At 44.1% G+C, this 26018-nt stretch overlaps 1 protein-coding gene across 1 annotated transcript in view; it reads right to left on the reverse strand.

The window, feature by feature from the left end:
- Positions 1 to 20354, reverse strand: part of FOXN3 (forkhead box N3) — a 202108-nt gene extending 181754 nt beyond the window's left edge. The window contains exon 1 of the mRNA XM_030452686.1: positions 20284 to 20354. The gene's annotated coding sequence lies outside the window, so the exon portion shown is untranslated. The remainder of the gene's footprint in view (positions 1 to 20283) is intronic.
- Between the last annotated feature and the right edge of the window lie 5664 nt (positions 20355 to 26018).

Genomic DNA, 26018 nt, shown 5'->3' on the forward strand with positions numbered 1-26018 from the left:
AAATGTTTTAAGAAAAATTTTTTTAAAATATGAAAAAGGCAAAATGGGAAACTATCTAAGAGCTGAATGGGAACTGGCGAAAGGTAAGACAACAAAACATGCCAGCAGGGTGAACACTGCATCAAGTATACAGTAACACACAAGGCTTGGGCAGGTACAAACGCAGAGTTCCAAAGAACCCGGTAACTTCAAGGGCAAGTCACTCAGACCTGCAAGGCAGGTGAAGGCAGCTGATGAGGGTAACACCCTCACTGCCTGTGCCTATTTACTTCTCCAAGAGCAGCATCAAGTGCAGCAGAAGTGTCCCCAGGCAGCAGCAGGGACATGAGGACCGTCACCAAGCTGCGGCTGCTGAGCAGTTGGCTCAGGGGGACAGGGATGGGGCTGCAAGATCCCAGGCAGCATCCCTCCCACCCACTGACAAGAGTGCATCAGGGTCAACAAATTCCAGCTGCTGGGACATTTACTGTGCTCTTAACATCTGGTTGTGGCAGGGCTCAAAGCAGTGTTTCCTTACTCCTCACCAGCTTACATTTCAATATACATGCAAGAGGACTATTGGTTCTAGTTATATGAGAGACCTCAGATCCACAGAGCTCAACTTCTGGAGTACCCCACTCACAGCTGATACACATGGCTGGGACAAGCAAGTCAGAGACAATCTGAATTCCTCTAATGTGATAGATTTTAGCCCATTTATTTTCTTGCTATCAATACTGCTGTTAGTATCTTCAGTGCCAGAAAACCGTTCATAATTTGGGTAACACATACCATTAATACTGGGTATTTCTGTATGATCTCTATAAATCAATTCTTGATTCTGCAATACCATTTAAAAATATTTTTCTAGGCCATTTTACAGTGTAAAACAGCTGATCATTTTTTTATTTCAGTTTTATTGTGACCTTCTTGTACTGCCCAGGCTGCACCAGAGAGCTCTTCCTCACTCACCAGCCCTTTGCTGCAGTCTAGAAATACATTTCCAGTTTCTTACTTGACAATGACTCACCCTTAATTCCCTTGTGGACTTCACAGTTCTTTAGATAAGCTGCTGAAGCAGTAACTGCGACTACAGAAAGGCTTCTCTCTGGTGGTGGCAAGTCCATCCAGCTTTCAGTTATTTTGCCCCAGTTCTAGCCCTCCAACTAATATCTTCAAAGGTTGATAAAAGGCGAGGTCCTTTTTCCATTCCAACTCAAGTACTTAAGATCTGGTCTCCCATTGAAAGCCACAGAAACTCTTCACACCATTTCTACCCAAACCTGTATTATTATTTCTGTGTGAGCAGCTTATGGGTGTAACAACTGAGCATTTACATAAGGAGGTAACAGAAACTTCTTCCCATTCAGGCAAAAACCTTTATACCTCCTAGTAACTTAAATGGAAACTCAACTTAGAACAGCTCTCAGACAATCTAAAAAGGAATTTGTGAACAGAATAATTGTTAAGACTCTTGAGTCCTTATTTCTGTGTGCTCATATAATGGCAATTAAAGCTAAGCACCTTTGAACAGCATCTAAACAAGCACATGGAAATCCAGGAGAACCTCCGAGTGGGGATTATGCATTAACCTAATGTTCATAATCATGTTCAGAAAGTTTGCTCTTTCAGAGCTTGGAACAGAAATGTTAATATTCTCAGGCAAATAAGAAACCTTAAGTTATTGAAAAAGGCAACTTTTGAATCAAGTATATAATAGGTAATAAAACTTCAAAGGATTCATTGCACGCTGCAATTAAAATGACTAACACAGATTTTTGAACAGCCTTCTCATTTCTAATGAAACTTTTTTCCTCCAAGTAAATAGCTATACTAAGGTGAGCATCAGATTATTATTTATTTTAGGAATAAACACACTCTTTCATCTGTGCTTCAGTGAAAAGAATACAGAATCACAGACCAAAGCAGCAATCAAAGTCAGTTCTACCTCGTCTAATCGTATTCTTTAAGGGTTCACAATATCAATTCCTTTCTCAGAAATCTTCAAGCATGAACTGTTAATGCAAAAGAATAAATATCTGTAAATGAGAGAAAAACAAAAAAGATGTAGGAAAAAAACATGCTTTCTCCCAGATTTCCAGACAATTAACTGGAAATATTCTGTGTTCTGGAAGAGGAGAGGAAGATGTCTGTCTGCACTGTAATGATATATGAGCCATAGATAGGGGCAGGCTCCAACAATTTCTTAGCTTGCCTAGAAGAGGGAGGCAAAAATAGAAACAAAAAAACAACCCTCTGGGAAGTGAAACTTGCAGCTACGGCTTTACTGATCACCAAACAAAACGCAAGAAGAAGTGGGAAACTTAGAGTTACAAACTACTAAACACCTACAAATCTCATTACCCTAATTGCCTGTTACGCAGTCCCTGGCACTGTAAACCACGTCAGTGCCCCCCTGATGGACCCAACCAGGTGAAATCACCCTGTAGGACTGCACTCCCCAAGCTGCAGTAGCAGAGGACACATCCTTCAGATGGGAATCCCCCAGGATTGCCTTACCCTAACCATGGGAACAACTGCAGCATGAGGGCAAGTCTTGAGTACCATGTTGGAATCATATCAGCCTGCAAGAAAACTACAATGGATCTTCCTTTAAACAATACACAAAGAAATCATAGTAGGGTAGATGAATGAGCAGAAATTCTGTACTGAAATCACACCACACAAAACAAGCTGCACAATATTTATGGCAGGATGCTACCTATATCAGCCTAAAGGACTGACATAAGTGAGAGTGGTCCTAGTAACAGCTGAATTAGCTTTCAGTCTTTCACCCAAATTACACAATGTAGGCACTGTATTTCCATTCAACACAGTTTCAAAAACTGACTCTTTTGTAGCACAGAACCAAAGAACTGGAAAAAAAAAAATCCCAACAGCATCAAAAATCACTTCAGCTTATTTTCCTATAAAAACTAACAGCAGCAAGTAAACTTATTTCCAAATAATTTTGCCCTTAGTAAACTCTCATATGATAGTATCCCTTGTAATCTGTCCAAAACTATAACCAAAGCAAGATGCTCTTGTGTTTTTGAAGGCTGAAATCTGAGCGTGACCATTTCCTTTCCATCGTTAGCAGAAAAATGCATGCATGAGACACAGGATGCAAACAGTGATGCTGAGATTTGGGGAGAGAAAAAACAAACAAACAAACAAACTCAAACAAACAGGATAAGAGGACCACTCAAGAGAACAAAAATTAGAGAACTATGTTCCTATGGCCTGTAAGATGCTCTTTCAGAGTATCTAACATAGGTGATGACATCAACCCACAGCACGTGATCTCAGGATCCCCAAAAGTCAAGCTCCCTCAGTAGGACCACAATTTTATCTAGTCTCTGATAAACAACACCTTTTCTGCAGATGGCCTGAACAGAGGTTGAAGTTGCTAATCTATCTCCTCAAATACTATTTCAGTCAGGACAAAATCACAAGTACCAATACAATCTGAAAGCAAAGCCTCCTACAGCCAGGCAGGGCACACCCAGCACTTCCCAAACATGCTCCTTTCCACTTCTGCTGAGGAGAATGAGGGTATGCAAACAATCCCAGCCACTTACCTGGACATACACGGATTTTTAATGGATTTGTGCACCAGCTTATCCTACACACTTCTGGAAAACCCCGCTTTGCCCCGGATTTGAAGCAGCACCAACTGCAAAGCCAGAACATGCTGAGTGCCTCACCAGCACGGACGTGACTCCAGCTGCAGGCACCTTCCCAAGGGAAGGGTGAGCCTTGCAGTGGCACTTCACAGACACCCAGAACATCCGGATTTTGCTCCAGGTGTGCCACAGACTGCTAGGTGATTTCCAGCCACCTGGAGCTTTATGGTCCCCCATCTGCTGAAGAAGGTCAGCTTCTTCATGTGATGTAAGAAATTCCATAAACATTAGGATAAAAAGCGACTTGGTTTTTTCTTTTCCTATTGGTAATTATGTCAATGTTCTCAAGAAAATAAAAGTCCCCAAAGCCCCCATGTTACAGCTTTGTTAAAAGACCACATTTAAAACCCAAGGAATCTTCTAAATTTAAATAAGCACAGCAAAAACATCAGTTGTAAACGTGGAAAGCGTATTATGTTAGTAGATATACTATGTCAACAGATACACACCAGCTGAGAAACTGGTATAAGCATATGTTTGAATCTCAGAAGAGAGAGAACAGAACTGGGGGAGAATCTTTTCCCTCTCTGAAATGGTACTGTGTAGGAAGTAAATGCTTTATGTGCCTTTTTTTTTTTTTTTTCCTTTGCACTGTGTTAAACATCTCAATGTTCTTCCTTCTTGTTTTTCTTACACTTTCAGAAGTCTTCCATACCAAAAGGTGCTAGAACTCAGTACATTAAAACATAAAAATTTTTCACCTCAGGTGTAGGCACAGATCAGTGTGCGTACAGCATCACTGAGAGTACAAAACTCACTCAGACTTAACTCCTGGCTACGGGTACCAGCAGTTTGCCAGAGAAAGGCTCTTGATGCCTTTTATAGCAATTCAAGCTACAAAAGGATGTCCCTCTACACACAATCCTCACAGCCTGGCATATCAAAGCACATTGTAAGTCTTGGTGCTCAGCGCTGTTATTTTTTAGCAGTTATTGTTCTGATGAGTAACCCTTGGGCAGTGTCCAAAAAAAGGGGGAATTTCTGCCTCAGGATGCCTGGAGTATTCCTCCTCTGCAAAATGAAGCAATAAAACCAGTGTGCAAATGTATACTGAAATAACAAAATGCACCTTCATCCCAGTTGTGCCCAAAGAGGTCACAGGGTGAAAAAGCAGCCTGGCTACTCCAGAGGTCCCTGGGAGCTGCCTCTCAGGTATGGGGAGCTATGAAGTGCACTGTGCAGGAGACCTAACAGCAGGCAGCCCCTGTTACAGGTAGGAGCAGCTTCCACTGAACAAGCCACCTGGGCACAGGAAAAAGGGGGTTCTGAAAGCATGTTTAGTGGATGAAGCAATGGTGAGCCCAACCTTTGTAGCTGTGACGGTGACATTCAAAGGCATCTGTCTACACGGATGCAAACAATACTAACTAGATACTAACTCTTTACTAACCAGGAGTTTAAAAAAATCTTATAATGGTCTACACTGACAACTAAACCACTGTTTGGTCCTGGATTAATGAATATAATACCTGGCAAGAGCAATTGGAGATTAATGGCCTGTAACTGCTTGTCTACCTTGCACGCCATTGGGTCAACTACTTTAATGTCAGCAGACAGAGTTTCTCTCAGCCTGATGCTAGTACTACAAGGACCTAATGAAATCAAAGCTACGAGGCTCAGCTTCTCACAGACACTTTCTGTCACAAAGGCTTAGTGGTGGTCAGTTCTTATGAACAATGGTCCCCATGCTGAGGGACTTCAGTTTCCCCACAGCACATCCTGGAAAGATGACCCACCTGGGGCACATTGCACCCTGTAGGAGCATGACTGAGGCAGAAGTTCCAGGGCAGCAAAGGCAGCAGATATGAAGTAAGAGGAGGTTACTCTGCCCCCAGGCAGAGCTGGGATGGAGCAAGGCCCCTAACCTCAACTCTGCTTTGCTTGGTACAACTTGTGTGCAGGAAAGAAATATGAGACAAAATTATCTCTTGCTCTTGGTCACTGCGTCTAATTACCAAAAAATCACTATTTAACATTTGCAGAAGCATGTCTCTTACTCTGCTTTCCAAATCTGGGGTGTTTCCAGGGGACTCAGGACTTAACTCCTGAACAGGCTCACTGAACACTTGTGCTCATCACAAAGTAATAACTGATGTTTCAGTCCTGAAACACTGCAATCTAAAGCAACACTCTGGATCCTTACATAATCTGGATCCTTACACATATGCCCACAGATAGTCCCCAACTCTGAATTAGGATTAGCTGATAATTAAGCTTCTTTACCTAGGGGAAGGAGAAACAACATATAATCTGGAGATTAAACTGAAACAACACTTCCCGTGAAATTACTTTCTGGAATGCATAGTGAAGGAAAAAAAAAAAAAAGTATGTAACTTACACAACTGCCAGGGGAAAAATTAATATCCCAGTTGCCCTTGAGAGTCAAAGTGCTGAGAAATTTGTAAGCACATGACACTGAACTTCCTTCAGGTCTCTTCACATGAATCTTTTCCCTAAATCTTTCAGGTAGCAGAAACTATTTTTGAGACCACTGTTCATATGCAACTTCTAGGTGCAGACAGGAGCACATTAATACAACAAAAGGTTGTATCACCCTAAGGTACTTCTTCAGAATAGCTTGAAATAATTTACAAAACCTCTCTCTGCATGCCTCTGCTTCTCAGTTTCTCCAACATAAATGTGCAAAGATGTGCCAGAAGGAGGGGAGAGGGAAGGATGATGACCCTGCAGCACGATACACACGCCACAGGCCATGAGCTGCTCTGATACAATGGGAGCAGAAGCCCCACCACCCACATTCATCATGTGCTTGGGAAGTCTGTTTTGGCCACAGGTCACACAGCTCTCAGAGACACTTCAGGGACACTTGGCAGCTCATTGACCCCTCTCAAACTCCAGAGCTTACGAGTATGGCAACCACAACTCTCCTGCAGTGGCACCCACCCCACCAGCACGGGATCCTCCCCTCCTCACAAGCTCCAGCAGCACCCCTTGAAGAGAACCTGGAAGGATCCCCAGACATATGTGTGCTTTAGGCACCAGTCCCTAAAACACTGCTGTGGAGCACACTGGAGCAAATATATGATTGAGTGCATCAAAGGAAGAAACAGGTAGTGAAAAAAGGCAGCCTAAAAATGCACCTTTTGACAATTTTTATTTTGCAGTCTCCTCAGCCAACTGTGCTTTAATAAAATATAGAGTCAGCTTCAGATTGCCCCAGAGAGCAGGAGATATCCAGCCACGAGTGGGCATGGAGAAAATGGGGTTTTCTCTTCCCAACACCACCCTATCTCCCTTTTCCAAATCCTTACCCAATTTCATGTACTTCCTTATCACAGTAAGCTCTTTGGGGCAGAAACACTTTTATCTGTGTGTCTGTAGGATGTGCACTGCAGCCAACCCCTGCTTCAACACCATCAATGGCACAGCAAGGTCCACCAAGGCTGTTCAACTCTCAATTGCAAAATCAGCTTTGTCTATCCAGGGAAGAGGAAAAAGAGACCAAAACAAAACCCTGAGCACATTACTCACTGTTAACTGTTCTTTTCAGAGACATATTATTGAGGGGATTTTACATATTTCCTGGCAGGGACTTTTCATGGTGGCTTTCAAAAATGGATGATTATCAAGATATAAATCCCCTTAGCTAAGATCAGCAAGAAATCCTTTGAAACACACATATATACAAATTAAAACTGGAATATTTTACCTTTCCCAAAAAAAGCAATTGCAGCTGTCAAGTATACCCTTCTACTACAGCCCCACGCTCTCTTTAAAGAACAGCTAATCAGGAAAACATACTGAGGTATTTAATGAGCTTTTTTAATTTTCTTTCAGGACCTAATGTTTTGGTTTGCAACTGCTGCTAACTCACACTGGGTGGAAATTTAGTCCTGTCAGCATTTAATTATTATTTTATCACAGATTTCTCCACCTTCCTACAGTGAAGAAACAGCTAGACAAAAATGCAGCAATGAACAGCTTTTTAAGCCATTAGACACCATCCTTGTGATATAGCTGTATTGGAAATGACCATTTATGGACACACAGAAGCTTGCTCTGCCATTCCATTAGGGCAGATGCTCCCCAGTTTGCACCTCCACAGCCAACCGGAGGGACAGTGTCCAAGGGACAGCTGGGAGGGACTGCAAACACTTTGCCCTGGAAACTTGCCAGGCTGATACATGGCTCATTGAAATACATGCCAAAGGACTGAAACACAGAGCACCTGGGTTTGTATTGCACCTTGGGTTATAAAAACCAAATCAGACTGGGGCTTTTTTTGTCATCTTGAAACCTGTTTTCCTAATTTTTCCCCTTGCTGTCTGAAGCAAACTCAATTCTGTAACCTGCAACAGGTTACCACAAAAAAATGTGTTGATCTGCTGCACACTGCAAGACAGGTTTATTTGATTCACACAGTGGAGGAAGAAAAAAAATATCCACAACAAAAAATCCCAAAAACAGGCTGTATGATTTCAGAAGACATTCACTTGTGCTTTTCTCTCAGCACCATGGAAGTGTTGTTCTTTGTGCTGCTCTGGAGTCAGGATGGGTGCATGGAAAGGGCTCTCCTCACACTTCTAGGCAGTCTCGTAAGAGCCTGCTCCCTGCTTTCTCCGCGAAAGAAAGATTAAGACTCCAGCCCTCACCAAAACAAAAACAACAGAGAAATGAGGCTGCAGCAAAGCAGGACTCATGACACCATGTGTCAAATGGTGCAAAGTAGGAAGGGCTGTGAGGACACACGTGGATAACTTTATCTGTCAGAGCGGATGGAGTATTCTGCCACACACTTATTAAAACAAGTATTAGACTGTGATAGCAATCTAAGATAACACTAAGAGGTTTGTCACCCAAGAAAAAAAAATTATGCTACTGCTGGACCTGTGTCCATAGAAACCACATTTAACCTTAACAGAGGATGCCAGGTGACACAGGTGACTTCTTACTTGAGAAACATAAGCAGCCTGTTTGGTATACAGCCCCTCTGCACACAGTCACACTCAAAAGAGAATCATGTCTATATAAACATACAAGAATGGAAGTTAAAAACAGTGGAGTGACTTTTTTTTTGTGGTTTTTGTTTGTTTGGTTGGTTGGGTTTGGTTTTGGTTTTTCTCTCTGATGACAAGGTAGGGCTCTCCTACCAGCTGGTAGGAATGAAGGATTGCTCTCCTCTACCTGAAAAAGGGGGCTGTGGATGTAGCATTTAATATCCACAGGGTCACTATAAAGGAACCTATCTGTGATAAATAAAGAGGCATCAATTTCACCTGCTTAATATTAACTCTTCTCACGGTACACTTTAAAAGTCAACATTCTTGGAGCGAAGGGCATATGTTTAAGAAGCCACATACAATTCCAGTTTTGTAGAGTAAGAGAGAGAAAACACCTTTGGTCACTGGGAATATTTGAATGTCACTTTGTTAGGCTGTGCATTGCATTTGACAGAGCCAGCAAAGGAAACGAGAAGCGATAACTGATAGTGCTGTGATTAGATCAGCCACCTTGGGAAAGGTGCTGAAGCAGAGATATTTCACTAAAATAAGGAGAATAAGAATCCTGGGAGTAGATTTCTGGCAAGTGATTGCAAAGGAGATACAGCCAAAATTAGAAATGGATTTTGCAGGCAGATAAAATATAACAGACAGAAGGCAGATCAAAATGATGTATCGTGATGGCCTACAGAGTGACTGTAAAGTTTCTTTGCAGTTATTTAACATATAAAGATCTTGAAGGACTTAACTTCCAAGTACACTTGCTGTGTTATTAACTGTAATGTGAAGAAATAAAACAATGTTGTGTTAAAGCTTACTAATAAAACAGGGGAGCTGCCTTGTCTCCAGCTCTACAGGTCTGTCTGGCTTCAGTGGAGCTGTATCACTTCATGCCACAGGACAGAAGAATAACAGGGATCTCTTTTTGGGTTTCCGAGTGACAAAGACACATGAAAATGTACCTTTCATTATTTTATCTTGAAGGAAGCTGCTTCAATAAGGAAGGGTAAGTATTGGCAGTGCCAATTAACATACTGTAATAAACTCAATTACATGCATTTCTGTAATCTAACCATGATTCCTCCTTCTGCAGCTCACAGACAAAGCGGTTCTTTAGGCTGCTTCTTAAGCATTTTAGGGAAAAGGGTTAGCTTTATTGGCTATTCAAAAAGGCTGCAATCATCCTGCTGTCCATGCCTGTATGTCTGTCTCCTCCTTAATAGGATTAGCCAATTAAATTTAAAATTAAAGACAACTAGCTTATTGCAGTTCTATAAAGCACAGTGACCAAGAGACTTGACAAGTACACTAACTCAGGGAAAGGCTGCTACCTGAGTTCAGTCTTTCGGCATCTGAGTTTACCACCACAAGACAGATGTATTGACAACTTATCAGCTTGCTCCCACAGTAATGAAAATTCAAGATCAGTCTATGGGCTTAAGGGTATGCATGTCAGAAAAGGCCAATACACTGTGCCCAGGGGGCTGAGCATGGCCCTCTGCTTCTCACTTGGTTAAGTGTTGAAAATTGCAAAAACAGGTAATGGACTGTGTGTTGTTCATAACAAGATATAGATTTCACAGTTACAGCAAGATAAATCTATGTTGCAACATAGCTGTGTATGAAGAGGTCTTCACATCTACTGGCTCCAAAGAGCTGTACGTGCACCACTCACACTGCCAAAGTGGGAATACTCTCATAAATCACCTTCGGTATCAATGCATGATGCACTTGAGAAAGCAAGGACATCTAGGGAAGAGTCAAATAATAACACTGTTTACCTACCACTGGAATACAAATAACCATAATCACCATCACTATATCAGTGGTGGCAATGGAGCATTCAATTCTGCATCCATAAAATCAGATACAACCACCACTGAGTTCCCTGGGAGCTCCCCATGAATACATGAAGATGGACTTTAAACAGTACATAAGTGTTGCACCTGGGATGAATCTCTTGTCCCTTGAGTTTGCAAACAAAACCTTGGTTTCCAGTATTAGTACTTGGGAGCCTCCAAAACAAAGCTTTTGAAATAAAACGTCTTCCCAGCAGCCCATGAGCTGAATCCTGCTGTCTCACTTCATCGTTGTTCTGAATGAGCAGGAAGTGGAAAGGCAGTTTCTGTCTATATTAATTAATACCTAGGTGTTTCCTGCCCATTCATTCATGTACTGAAGTGTTTTTTATAGCAAGAAATCCACTGAACACAAGCAGGCTAGTAGCAGCTACTCAAGAAATGCCATTAATACTGTGCATACCCTCCAAATTACCCCAATGTTCATGTTATTAGCAGCTGACAGGAACTTAAATAAAGCAAATGAAATATAAAAGCAGGACAAATAATTATAGTCATGTAGAGACTTCTATATTGGAGTAATTTTTTCTCCAAATACCTTATTTAGGGTCTAGAAAATTTTTGTAGACAGAAAGAAAATATTTTTTCCACACTATGTCTATGACAGAGCAGGGTGCTTGGGACCCCTGTTGCTCTGTGTTTCCAGGTCTTACCTCCACACCATTAGCAGTACCTAACACTAGTAAGCAAGACTGAGCACAAATTCAGAATGAAGATTACCAAGAGAGAGAGAGAAAAAAAAGCCCTGCTCCAGATTTCAAAGCAATTCCCAAACTGCCCACATCACACCATGCACAGGCATCCTCATTTGGGCAGAAGGCACTCAGCACAAAAAAGCCAGAAGGGAAGAAGCATGGCTTCAATAAACCAAGAGCAGTCCACACAAGGAGCAAGCAGAGCCTACCAGCTTGGGACATAACACTCAGGGAGAAAAGGCGACTGGGAAAGACAGATTCTACACTCACCATCAACACAGCAAAAGCTGTTTCACCCAGCTCCTTGACAAAAGTTATTTTGGTAAAAAAGCCTTTGCTACTAACTAGCACTGTGAAATTACTCCCTCAATAAGGGGCTCCAGGGCTACATAATTGTGCATAGCCCCTTCCTCATCCATGCCAGGGTGTAACTGAGGCTTCCTAGAGATAACCCATTTGAGTGACCTGTAGTGAAAGGCTCCGCATCCCATTACCAACCCCTCCACATCATCCTTGCTTTGCCCAGGCGTGGTCTCTCAACTATTTTAGTTTCAAGATGCTCAGTTTATTGTTTGGTTTGGTTTGATTTTTTTTCCAAACTGCTGCAACAGCAGCAGCACACTTGCTTTCAATACAACTAGGAGAGAAATCATTCTACTTTGGAAGCCAAGATGTTTTGTTTCTAAAAACACTGAATTCCCAACCCAGGCTGGATGCCTGTGGACAGGGAGACCACCAGAGTCACCAACAGAGAATGGGAATGTCCCCACCCATCACAAATGGCACCCGGCTTACAAAAAAATTAAAGGATTTTTAAAACACACTTTACTTTTCCCTTTCGATGTTGTATTATAAATTATAAATTATTTTTCTTGTCTTGGTACAATTAAGCCAGTTCCATTTCTAGTCAGGCTGTTTCCAGTTGTTGCAGTGGGCCCCACGATTGTAAATGGGCTGCCCCAGTATATGACACCAGCTTGTGAGCAAGGGTGACCATCGTAACACACATGCCTAATTTCAACATTTTCCCTATTATTTCCTACAGTTTACCTATTTTTCCTAGTCTGTGTTTTCTTCCTCCTTGCACAAAGCTACTCCATGGCAAAATATGCCCAGAGTGACATATTCTGCTTGGCCACAACAAACTGAAGTTGTGATATTTTCCTCAGACCTTCATCACACCCCAGCCCTGCTCCTGCCAGACTTCGCAGACTGGAGGGGAACCCATCCACCACTCCAACCCTACCCTACTCCCTTACATGGGGCCTGTTAAGTGGGGTATGGCAACCACAGCTACCGTGCCAGAATATTTAATCAAACTGCTGTGACTTTCTGGCACCTGCTTAAATTTTCTGACTGCAAAGCCTCTTCCAAGGCCGCAGGTGCTCAACTGGATGACCCTGAGGTACACTGGGGCTGACACAGCCACTTCCCTCGCCAGCAGAGTGAGGCACAGAGCCGTGCCCACCAGTGACACTGCCATAACCATCCCCAAGCGTTAAGGCCCACTTTGCAACAACAGAAGATGAGGGAAAAATCAGATGTATCAGTTAAGACATAGCTTCCTTGTGGCTTAGCTTTCCAGAGTTTACTATTTGTAGAAGAGATTATTCACAGCTCACATCTCTAAAGAAGTCAGTGTCACTTCCATTTTCCTCTCAACCCTACAGTTTTTTCTGTTCCTCCTCTCATACTGAAAGACTTTTCTCCTGCTATGGCTTTGTGAGACACTGTCTTCTGGCCCTGACCCAGCAGTGGCTTTGTACCTCATGTCCTCTCCCCCAGCTCCCCACACACACCCTGTGCATGCTCCTACCCACTCACACACCAATCACCACTGTGCCAACCACAAATGCACTTTCTGCCACAAACTCTCCTCTCCAGCCAAGCCCATCTCTCAGCTTGCCTTGCTGAGGTTTCATGGCTGGCGTCTCGTCATCAAATCAAACCCAATATAGCTGCAATGGACCTTTTGATCTATCTTCACTTGCCCGGCCTCTCCATCACTCATGAACAAATTTCCACCCTCCCTGTTGCTGAGGTCTATAACCTCTTCCAGTTGCCCCATGCTTCACATCTTTACTCTCCTTGTAGTACCAGACTATCAGCTGATGTAAGTCACCATAATTCCACTAACTCCAAAGGCACTGTAACAATTTACAAGAGATGAGCTCCTGTTCTAGTGCCTCTAAAAGCAAATGTATTCTATTTGAGAAGCAAAAATCCTCAGCCAGGTCCCTTGATATCTGCTGTATTTATTACTGTGATCTTTGGTCCTCTGGTCTCTCAACAGCCACGCTCTTTTCGACCTCCTGAAACACATACCAGGCCCTTAATCCTCTGCTGCTCACAACTCAGAGGTTTCCCTGCCACTCTTCAGACTCCCACACCTAAGCACTGTCCCCTTGGCTTCTTATGTCTTCTGAATACACCTGAAATAGAAATAATTCAGTGTGCTAACAGTATTCAATTTTTGGCAGGAAATCATGCACTAATTCAGAGGTTTATTTTATGTTAAAAAAAAATATGGGGAAAAAAGGAAAATTAAAAAGTAGGAGTTGCCATGGAAGTTCCATATCCTGTTTCAGATTAGGATACAATCAAAAAGCACCTATTTAACACAATGGGGGCACATAGCTGCAAACTTGTATATTTAGTCAACAAGATTACATGAATTGTTGCCTTCATGCCATCCTATCACCAAGCACTGGAAGGAACCTGAAAGTTTCATAACCATTTTAATACCATTGAAAATCTTAGCTTAAACCAAACATAGCAGAGTGTAAAATTATGAAGACAATACCACAATAGCACTCTGTGTCTTCATGCTCTCTAAACCACACAGTAAAGTCTTGAATTGGGTGGAGGCTTGGTGCTTAGTGGCTCCAACCTAAACACTGCTGTGTTTTGCACTTTTAGGGATGCAAGAGTACAGAGGCAAGACCAGGCCCTTAATGAGACTACTAAAGAGTTCACCATATGCCCAATGCCAGAATGATAAAATGTTAATGAAGTGAAAATTTATTAGTGAATTATTAAAATTTTGCTCTTCTCTGCAAAGCACAGAGTGAAAAAAACTCAGTGAAGATAATGATAAAAATAGGATCAAAACATTTGGGTCCCTTCTCCACCTCCAACAAAAAAGCTTTACAAAATCTGGTGTTAAAATTAACATATTAATTGGGTAACTTCTAAAAAAGATCTACTCTAAAACCCAGATCAAAACAAGTTAGAGTTGGGGTAAAATGAGATTTAACCCAGTCAAATCTGGATGGGTCAGATCTTCAGCTTCCTCCCATATCTAATAACTTCTCATAACCCCTCTCATGCCTCTGCTCCTTGGGGCAGCAATTAAATTGGCAACAAGGGACAGGCGGGGGAGCCCACATCTGCTTGTGCACCCGAAGCTGACTTTGCCCAGGGAAGAGGTTGGCCTCTTGACAAAGCTGTACCGAGGAACCACACAGCTGCTGAGCATGGGACAGGGGATCCTGGGGAGCCCCAAGCAGGAGGCAGGTCACTAAAGATGCAAGGCAGGGGCAGGGACAGCTCTTGCAAAGAAACAGACTAAAAAGAGCAATGGCTTTGCTGTACAGCACTAGGTAGCAACTTCCAATAAAGCTGCCACTCTGTGAAATGCTCTCTAGAATCTAGCTTGCATTGCCTTGCAGATGAAGCCCTGTCTCTTAGGAAATCTGGTTTCTCTTCCGTGCAGCAGAACCAAGCGGGCTGTACCAGCACACGGCTGGCAGTGAGTGCTTTGCAGTCAGGATCCCACCAGGAACCTCACACTTGGCCTGTGCAAACCGAGCTCACAGACAGGGTCCCACCACAACCCAGTGTGTTGGAGGCATGCAAGGGGGAAACTGATGTCCACCAAAATCACCCCAGGCCTTAAATAATGCCTATTTTTATTTGGTTTTAACCTATTTTCAGTAAAAGGTAAAAACCATGCAGAGTTTGGACCGTTATCATATTGGCTAGCACTGATGTAAAATCCTGCTAGTATCATGAACTATAGTATCAAACAGCGAGGCAGATCTGTCCAGTCAGTGTCATCTAACAAACCTGGCCACAGATCACAGCCCTGCTGTCTGTCCATCCTGCAGTTAGTGCTGACACAGAGAAAGACAATCCCCAGTGGTGACACTCTGAGACTACAGACAGAGAAGCAAAAGGAGAGAGCAACACAATACTATCCGGCATAAAAGGCAGATGTTTCACATCCAGCAGAGTCAACCTGTCCAGTGTCTGAAGACATTATGGAATAGATGAGTTTTAAGAGAGTTTTGAAAGAGCCTAACATGCAACTTCCACTCCTTCCCAAGAAAGGTGGGGAAAAATCCTGTGGCAAGCCAGCAGCCACCAGCCCCTGGGCTAACACAGGGTAGTTAGAGAATCTTGAATCACCTGAAAGTCATAGCAAGTTTTAACCATTCCCCAGACACCTCTTAGAGCCATCTCCCGCCCCCCACTGCTCTGTGCCCATCCTGAGGGAGACAACCTGGGCACAGAAGGGTCCTCGTGCCTCTATGCAGGAGGCCAAGGTGCAAACCTTAGGCTAGACAGCTTTAGCCCAGATCAAGCAGAAGCCCCCAGACTGCTAAAGGCACCTAAAGTGTTACAGTGAAGTTAAGGAGGGTTTGAGTTGTCCTGATGCTTGGCAGATGAACTTTGGGCACCTTAACTGGAGTAGGATTTCCAAATCCTAGGAAAGAGTTGCTTTCCAAAAACTGCTTAGCCTTCCAGAGCCTCAGGCTGGTTTCTCAGAATCAGCTGATCACTTCTGAAAAAAATACAGCTGTAATTTTTACATCTAAATTAAATGCTGTTTTCTTGGAACCCTTTTTTTTCTTTTACTTTTTTTGTGTGTTTGTTTTGGGTTTTTTTCCCATTATTCTTCTTGCAGTTTTCCTTGGCTTGGCCATGAGAGCAGGTTCATTAAAAATATTCCAAAACTGTGGCCAGAGTCATGCTGCACTGTGTTATATCTGAAGTCATGAGCTAGCAGATTTCAGCACCAGCCAGGACAGTCCCCTTCCAGCCCAGCCTAGGCTTCTGGACAGCCCTGGCAGCTTCTTCTGCCCAGAACATCTCCTAACACCAAAATATATTTGACACCAAAAATCATTACTTGAAGCTGTTCAGCATGCCAGGCAGTTTCTTTCAAGTTTCTGCAATTTTTCCACGTTTCCTTCTCAAAGCCCTCTGCAAAAGTTCAGCTTAACACCATCAATACTCTGTTGTGAGCTGGTATTGGAGAAGTAATATGTGTTTCCCTGAAACTCCCTGCTTACTAAAACAGAATGACCTAAACCTCAGCCCTCACCTTTAGTCCGGTGTCTTCATCCAAAGCTGTGTCTAATCTTACAAGCCTCCAATATGGCATTCCAGACATTCCAGGTTGGATGGGGACCAGTAAGCAACTGGCATGTTCTGAAATCACTGCTTATATTCTCACCCCCCCACCTCACATCCCAAATACATACACACTGCATTGGCACATTAGCACATGCACACTCGGGGAAGGCAGACACATTTTCAAAGTTTTAATCCATTACCAATTGCTAATTAAGGGGCAATTAATTTGCCTCCCAGCTCTGCTCCTAATTAGCCTTGCAGCTTTGGGCAGTCCATGTGAAATGGTATGTTTTGGCTTCCTATGCTCATACAGCTTCTGTGGATATTAAAAAAATGAATTTCTGTGAAGTGATTTATGATCCATGATGAAAGGCAGTTCAGAAATGTAAGGACTGCTCCTATTAGTAAAGTAACTGGTGCGTTTTTTGATCTTTCATTTTTAAGGAGGGGGAAGGAAAAAAAAGCCTGAGTATCATTAATGAGGCTCAAAAGGTATAAATTGCAAATTGGATACTTTTGCAAATGTGGCCCAGAGAGGCTGGTGGAGTGGTTTTTTTGTAACAGCAAAAAATGGAAGGACAACAAGCATTTAACTTCTTGCATTTCCCTCAGGAACAATTGATATCATGAAACTTTTACAAACTAAAACCACGAGTTAAATAAAGTAGCACAGACATGGAGGACGATGAAGGGTAAATCTAGAAAGTACCTAATCCAGCTCATTTCCTTCACAGTGTAAAAACAAGTAACTGACACACTTCCTGCCAACCAACCTTCCTGCAGATAAGCATGCTCCCAGCAACAGGAAATTCTCTTCTAGAAGCAAGAACACTTTCGCTACCAAGCCCAACTTTCTCCAGTTGAAATCCACAGCAACTAAAAGCAGCTTCTGGCTAATCAGACGTGAGCTGGATTAAACACACGACTGCCTGACTCCCTAAGCCTTTCCCTGACACAGGGAGGGGGCTCCCAGCACCTGCACCCCGCTGCCACCCCATGCTGGCAGCCAAGAGGGACTCCTCGAGCAGAGGCAAGCGCTGCTTCCTCCAGCTTGCTCTGCCTGCAAGCAGATTTTGAAGCCAGGCCCTAGGTTTTTTGTACAGCAAGATCCAAAGATGAGGGTAACCCTCATCTTTGACCTCATCACCCTGAGCAGGGTTTACCTTCCAACCCACAAGAACTGATCACCAGCCTTTGGGTTTCTTATGAAATAATAACGCAAAAAAAGTGAAATATGCAAGCAAAGAGGCAACAGAGGTCAAATTGGTCACTTAAGGTTTCAAAGTGATGATTTATACACTGGGTGAAGCACTCAAGTACTTTTTCTCGGCTTGGTCACTGCAAAATGAAGATTAAAGGAACCGACAAAATGAAATGTTTCAGAGAAAATTCAGTGTATACTCAAAGACACCTCTCCCTCACAAACATCTGAAATTAACAGCTGCTGCCCACGAAAATAACCAAAACATTAAAACCCTTCTTGTGAGTTTGCTGGGAAATATATCTCTCTTGCTCCAAAAGCAAAATAGCTCTCTGCTTTCACAGGCAATAAACTTTCAATAGTCCAGCAAAGTAAAACTTCAATTTACCACAATAATAGTCTGATTTTCTCATGCTGCATTCATCAGTAATGAAGTCTATTTTATTCTCGTATTTCTGCGTTTGTCCTCAAATAGCATGCTATAACCAAAGAATGATTTTTTTATTAAAAGCAATTGCACAGGGTTTCCCATAGCCATTTGCCACCTTTTTTTTTTTAATGTAGGTGAGGCAGAGCTGTGAAATGAACTTAATATTCAAGTCCAAATCATTACATTTTAATATAACTTTGTAATGTGGAGGAACAGAGTCTAATCAACCCCATTTTTCCCCCCCCCAAGTTCATAGATTCCCTCAAAAAGAAACAGTCTGATCACTTGATTTTGAAAGTCATTCCTTGGTACTTTTGGTTTTTGATCCCTGTGGTCCTCCAGCTTTGTGCCTTTCCTTGGGGCCCCAGCATCAGCCTCTCCCCCGGCTGCAGGCATGGCTGGGGCAGGTCACCCACCATCCGGAGGGCAGCCCAGGGGACACCGGGCAGGCAGGCTGCACCTCCCTAACTCCTCCTTGGATGTAAAGTGTGGGACAACATCCAGAGAGGAAAGAGGAGAGGCAGCGGCACAGGGTTTTATTGTAAAATGACCTTGATTTGACAGGCACGTTCTCAGATTTCAACAGATGCTGTGGGAAAGGCAAAAGCAGCCAAGGCGGTCTGCAGGCATTTCTGATGATATGCAGACTTTTTTTTTTTTCTTCCCCTTTTTCTTCCTTTTTTTTTTTCTTAAACAAATGGGGGGGGGGGGGGGAAGGTCTTTTCAGTTTCCATGACAACACTGTCTCCACTTGTCTGTTATTAGATACCATCCGCTTCCTGTGTCTAAATTTTTAAACCAATCAGAAAAGTGTTTACAGATTTTACAGCTCCTGGGACAGTCCCTCTCCTCCAAGGGAGCTACTTTAATGACACGTAACGCTGAGGCAGCCAGGGCTGCAAGGCCTTATATTTTTGACTGCAAAGTGATCACAGTTTACGTTGTTTACTGGCTTCTATGCTAGAGAAAACTGTGGGTTTGCTGCCCGATTTACCGTGCCCGTGACAGACGTGGGAGTTTTTTGTTTGTTTGTTGTTTTGTTTTGGTTTAATACCGCACAAACTCATCTTCCTTGTCTGCTCATATTTATTTCTGATTCATCCGATGAAACAGCACCAGCCCTCCCTGCGTGAAAAAAGCGTTCGTCACAGGGCAGCCGCTATCCCACCCGAGCAACGCTCCGTTCTGACGTAAATGGCTCCACAGCAAAACCGTGCCTGCTGCAATTAAAGTTTCAGTAAACTGGGCTGGAAGAGCTGGCGGTGCTATAGCTGTACTAACAGATTTTCACAGGCATGTCTTTGATGATATAATAACTGACTGCCGCGTAGCCGGCAGGTTAGTAATGAAATCCTTCTCCGGGGTGCGGGGAGAAATGCATATATTGTGAAGAAATTAATTCAAGATAACTCCAGGTGAGTTGAGAGTCAGCACTGAAGAACAGCAAGCGAAGGTCAGCTGATGTGAAAATAAGAAAATCCCTTTCCGGGCAGATCCGAAAGACCAGCCTACCGAAGGATGCCCTTCAGGCGTGTGCAGACACAGCCGAAGCCCGTGAAGTACCGAACGGCTTCTTCCCGGGCAGGGAATCTAGCAGCCAGCGGCACGCAGAACAAAAGGGAGGCAGCGGGGTGGCTGCCCGCCGCTGGCTCTGCCGGGGCCCCAGCCGGGACTGGAGCCACCGCGTCCCTCCCGCCGAGCCCGCCCGCCACGGCCCCGTCCGGGCGCCTCCGAGGAATCGGAGCCGGGGACGGCGCTGTGGGGGTACAGCCCGCCCGAGGATGCGGCCCGGCGGCCACTCCGCACGCGTCCCCAACAGGCTCCGGGGCGCCCTTCCCAGTCGTCTGCCGCCGGGCTGCCGCCTCCCCCGGGCTCGGCAGGGCTGCGGGCTCGGTGGCGGGACGGGGGCGGTCAGCGCGGGGCAGCCCCGATTAACTCCCCGGGGCGGCGCCGCTGTCTGCCCGCCCATGGCAGCCAGCGGCCCAAAAAGTTTGCCCGGATCTCCCTGGCCCGGGAGGGACTGGCTGCCACCCACCCACCCGCATACACACACACACACACACACACACGCTTCCAATGACACCGCGAAACGCCACCGCCGCGGCTGTTACCTCCTCGCCGCGGCCCGTGGCTCCTGCTACCGCCGACGCCGCCGCCGCGGGGGTGGGTGCTCCCCGCGGCCGGCCCCGCTCCGCGCCCCGCGGCGGGAGGCAGCCGCAGCCCGCGCCGCCGCCGCCTGCCTCCCCCTCCCGCCCCACCCCCGGCGGCGGCGCCGCGCCCCGCCGGGCCCTAGCACCGCCCGCCTGCCCCGCCCCGCCGGGCCGCCCCCCGGAGAGAGCGATGGGGGCCGAAGCCGGGTCTCCCCGAAAGAAACTTCGGGAGGAGTGGTAGCGCGGGACTGGGACGCCGGAGGGGCGGTCCTGGGGGGTTGTTGCTCCCAGGGTGCGTTTTCCTGCGGGTGCGTGGGGATGCAGGTGCTGTGGGGCAGGGAGGATGTGACATATGGCCGGTTCCTCGTTTTTTTTTTAATTTTCCCGTCAGGGGAAACTCTTCTCAGGTCCGCTGTCCCACTGGGGCACCCGCCATGGCCGGCCCTGCCCTTGTCCCACCACCCAGGAGGGGCACGACCCCCTGGTGAGTGGCTGCACGCCTTGGCTACTTTCCCTGGCCGCCACTTTGCAACTGTGAGCAACCTTCTTGTCACTGGAGCCGGATATCTGCGTTGTCAACTAAGACATGCAGAACTAAAACTGGTATTTTCGTTATCGTCGTACCAGCCGGGAGCTCCATCAGAGGCCTGGCACCTCATTATACTGTGTTCCTTTAACAGAGAAAACTCCTCAAGCCAGGAGAGGTTACAGTACCTAGGGTGCGCCCCGACTCCTGCTCCTCCTCCTCTCTCCTCTGCTCCATAGCAGCCCTCATCCCAACCTGCTGCTGCTGCTTCTCCCGCCTTGCTCCCATGAAAGTCAGTGAGTGGGGGCATTGGGCTGAATGGGACCCATCTATGTGTGCAAAGGCTGGCAAGGTCTGAGAGCTGGTGGTGTCAGCACGGCCAGATGCCCAGGTAACTGTCTAGCCTGTAAAAGGCATTTAATTTCTCATTGCAAATTTACCTTTCTCCAACCAACCATACAAAGTGACAACCCAAGATACTTGTGATTGCTGTCATGATTATAGGAAAAGCTTTGCTTTATCCCTTTATATCTATTTGCCACAATATTGGAATGACTGGTTTGGGATAGGGTGAGATTTTTTTCCCCCAAGGGACACATCCTTTCCTTGACACTGAGTCCAGACAGAGGGCAGAACAAGACTCCTCTGTGTCCTGCCAACCCTTTTTCCTGTCTACCTAAACTCCACTACCCAACTATACAGAACTCCCAACCCCAGATCCAATGTGCTTCAGTGTGGGAGCAACACAAAGAAACCCATATTCTGCACTAGCATGTTGCAGCCTTTGGAGGCCAACAATAGAGTAGAAACTCCAAATCGGGGTAGCAAGATTAAAATTTTAAAAATATAATTTTTCTATTTCTCTATCAAGTACAGCTTTACTGGTAGTAGAGAATGGAAATGTTATTTGTCTGCCCTTTTTTCTTATTGTCTCAGAATGAATTTTGAAAAGCCAGCATGGTTTGAAGTAGCAGCTCGGTTCTTTCATTTGTAAAAATTGCTGGCATGAGACTCTCCCTGCCCCCACGTTGGTCCCAGCTATATCCCTGGGCACTGCTCATCTGTGCAGATGGCCTTAACCTCCTGTTGCTTCCCTGACTCCTCCTCAATGGATGGATGGGCTCTGTTTATTCAAAAGTGAATATAAAACTCTGGGGATTTCTGAGCAATGTCACATGTTTCCTTTTATAGGTGTTTTTTTGTGTCATGGACACAGAGTCATTCCTGTTCCACAAGATTCCTGTGTAAGAGACACAGGTCCCTCATCTGTTTGCTTGAAAGTTTTCTAGTGACTGTTCTGTAATATGCCTAAGACTGTAGCATGAGAGATCAGCCCTCCTCACTGGATGCCTAAAGGTGCCCTTACAGTAAAGCAGTGACAAAAACTGGGAAACTGGAATAAATCCAATCCTGGGATCCTTTTCCAGGCTTGTTCCCTGGTTCAGATGGGTAGCCATTGAAAGGACAGCCGCTGGAGATGCTCTCAAACAGTAACACCTCATTTAGTTTTAATAAAAACACCCCAAGAGTAAAGCATTTGGGCTTGCCTATTGATGCAGCTGGTACCCCATCTGGTTATTAACCCACGTTAATAACAAGGTATGTGTTAATTGTTTGTAAAAATACAAGTATTTGTTCACAATATCACCCCTTATGGAAATCCTACAGATGCCAGACATCTCCATGAAAGGCAAAATCCTGATCATATTCAAGGAAAACCCAAATCACATCATCATCAAAGACACTGCAGGTGCTAATTATCCTTTGCAGGGCTACCCCTCATATCAACATTATAAAGAAGGCACTTTTTTCCTGTTCTTACCCATTAACTCTAAGCCAGATAATTTTCCTAATGAAATCAGTAGTAGTGTTTCTTTGTCCTTTGATCAGGTCATCAGAATTGCTCTGTGCCTGTAGCTATGCTAACCCCAGCAGTTTTAAACCTCAGCCTGAGTTCCTGCAAAATTTAGTCACAAGTACATGCATTTTCCTTCTGTTGTTTGCTTCCAGTGATACAACCTTCATTATTCTTTCATTTCTTCCTCCTACTCATGTATTTGAGACTTTCCTTTATGCTCTGTAGCTCTACTTCCCACCTCCTCTTCATTTAGATCCTTCCTAAAGAAAACAGTGTTTTAGAAGATCCACGTTTGCAAGGGAAACATATTAATAGTGGAAATTTTCTCAGGGATGCATTTTTCCTATGGCTCCAAGTGCATCTTGTCTCTCTGTATCAATCTTAGCACTGTTAACTCTCCCATGTAGTGCTCTGCTTTGTTATCAGTAACTGATGGATGAAATGAATGGAGATTAAATTCTTAGTTCTCACCAAAAGGGGGATAATTTATGATTTTTGCTGTAGAATGTTTTCCCCTGTCCACATCACTCCATGTTGTCTAATTCTCCTTCAAGTTTTTTTATTAAGCCTTATTTTGTTGGAGAGTTTGCAAATCCCGGTTTTCCAGCTGTCAGCTCCTGGGTTATTTCTGGCCTCTTGGCCCAAGATCTTACAGCCCACAGAGCAGCCCTGGGGCACAGGCAGCTCTTCCTCCTACCTCAAAAAAACCCTGTCCCTGCTGCCTCCTCTCTGCTGCCAGCACAACCTGGTGCTTGCTCCAGAGACAGACAGAGGAGAGCCACTTTGCCACAGCAACCCCCCATGGGAACAGCTCCAGTCCCACGGAGGAGGCAGCTCAAAAGGAGCTTGACAGCATCTACAAAGTAGATGTAGGTCCTGCTGTCAAACCCCTCGTTCTCTTAAAGGACTTGCTGTAGCACCATGGGATTATTTACCAAATAGCAGAAGTACCAGGCACTGCAGGAAATGTGCACTGTGCTCCTGTGCATGCCCTGCTTTACAGCTCTGTTGTTTTATGATGTTACCCATTTCCTTTTTTCACTTCCAAAATTGTTTATCAAGGCTGGGGAGCAACAAGGCCAGGTTATTGTGGATAATGGGAGTCACATGAAAATGAACATACCTGTGGTAGGAAATTGGTCACCATAAAACTGCTCACTCGTCACTTCCAAAATGGCTTTTTATAGCTGTGCTGTCTACCCCTTTTTTTCTTGAACATGTGTAGCCTCCTCAATGCACAGATATAAATTCCAGTGCTTTAAGCCACGTCATGTGTTTTCAAGGGCAGGAAGATACCAGTGACTCTTTTCCACTTACTCATGTGCCATTCGTATCTGACAGTACAAAACCAGGAGGCAAATATTAAAAAAATCATCTAAAATTTCAGATATACCTAATACAGCTAGTGCCTCCATTTTCTGCATGCCTGACTGAAGTTATACTTACGATTTTCTTAGGACAAATACTCTGCAGTTCCAGGTCAGTTTCCTATTGCCTCTTAGATGTGCAGGGCATACAGCCCAGACCCTGCACCAAAACACTCCTCTTTCCAGTGATGTACACCCAACCCCTCCACAAGGTAAGGCTGAACCCCAGACAAAGTAGAGAAATACAGGGGGATTACAGTAAGGACATCCCCTCTTCCATGCTTATGAATCAAGTCCCACTTGTATTCCCCATGGAGAGCCGGGCAAACCTTTTATGGTCACATAGGGGTACTTAATTATGCACATATATGTGTTCTTGTACCACAGTGTAAGAGTCACTGAGTAATAGATTTGATTTTATGAACAAAAAGGATAAAAACTCATGTTCTCTGGTGAACAATGAAACTGAATTTTTTCCACTCTTCCTCATTTTATTTTTGCTAATATTACTCTCAAACTTTGAATTATGCTGCAAGTATTAGGGCTCATTAACTTTGTTTCAGATTGTGCTTTGTGTTAATGGGATGGGGTTTTGTAACAAATATGAATCACTTGAATGCTAAGGCTTAAATGTTTAATAAAAGTAATTATTAGAATTACGTGTGAGGACTTAGAAGAAAGATGATGGTGTTGTTATGGTTACTGCTGTATCTCTGGCTGTCAGTGGTCTTCCTGACTTACCCTCTGCTTATGTCAGGTCTTTCCCTTTCCATGGATGGGATAATCTGATTGTAACAAATTTACAGCAAACTCCAGCCTAGATAACCTGTGCATTCTCCAAGCTCACACATGTATGTGAGAATAGAGACCTTCAGCCTTCCTGTGTCATCTAAACAACATCTTTTAAAACAGAAGAACCCTTTATGCATTGAAATACAGCATGTTGGTTAAAAAGTATTTGACTTCTACTTTATCTTGTAGTCTTGCCAGTGTCTACTAGATTTAATATCTACAGATCTGAGTACTTTTGACCCCTTTTAGAGTCTAGTTTTCAAAAACCTGTCTTTAAACGGTCATCTCTGAATTCTGTCTCTAAAGAGAAACCTCTCTCTCTAAAGTCTTTCATGTCTTGTTTTCCAGGTGCCCATATTCCTCCTAGGGAAATCCCTCCAGCAAATCTAGTAGCCAAAACATCACAGCAAAGGGTGCTTGTCTTGTTTCCCAAGTGTTTCCTCAAAAATGTCTGCCTGGATCCATCTTTTCTCTCCTGGATACATGTCTTGACAATCCAGCTATTGAAGTAGCTCAATGTATGCACACAGTAAGCATGTCAACACATCATGTTCATAAATTATTACAGGCAATGCCAAATCTGACACAAAGATTTTTTGACTTGAAGCTGTAGAAGAGGATCTTCAGTGGCAGAAATGCTGAAAGACTGAAAGCAAAAAATAATGTTATTTGTTAAACTCATGCAACTAGGATCCAAGATGATACATGTTTTATGGCTGGTGGAAAAAAGACCGATGACTATTCAGCAGTGGATTTCAGAGTAACATGAAACTACCAGAAAATATTTCTGAAGGAGTTCTGGTACTGCCATACTTTTTCCTACCAGTCTGACAGGATCACTGGGAAGCACTGTAGTCTGCAATGCATTTTAGAACTGGTTTTCCTTTCTTTTTAATTCTTCAGTCTATCATACTGGAATTCACACAATAGTTACAGGTGTTGCTTTGGTTGCAGTTCTAGCAAACCTACTTTAGCTAGCATAGAAATGGATAAAAAATGCAGAACATCCCTGCCTTGAGAGGCATGAAGAACCCTGGCCAGAGACTTCCTCATCATCTTTCTCATTTGCCAGTTTGCACTCTGTTCTATTAATCTCATCTGGACTGATATTAGTAACATGATGCTGGATCGTGTTTAATTGTTCATGTATTTG

The sequence above is a fragment of the Calypte anna genome, chromosome 5A (assembly GCF_003957555.1).
Source record: "Calypte anna isolate BGI_N300 chromosome 5A, bCalAnn1_v1.p, whole genome shotgun sequence".
NCBI classification, from domain to species: Eukaryota; Metazoa; Chordata; class Aves; order Apodiformes; family Trochilidae; genus Calypte; species Calypte anna.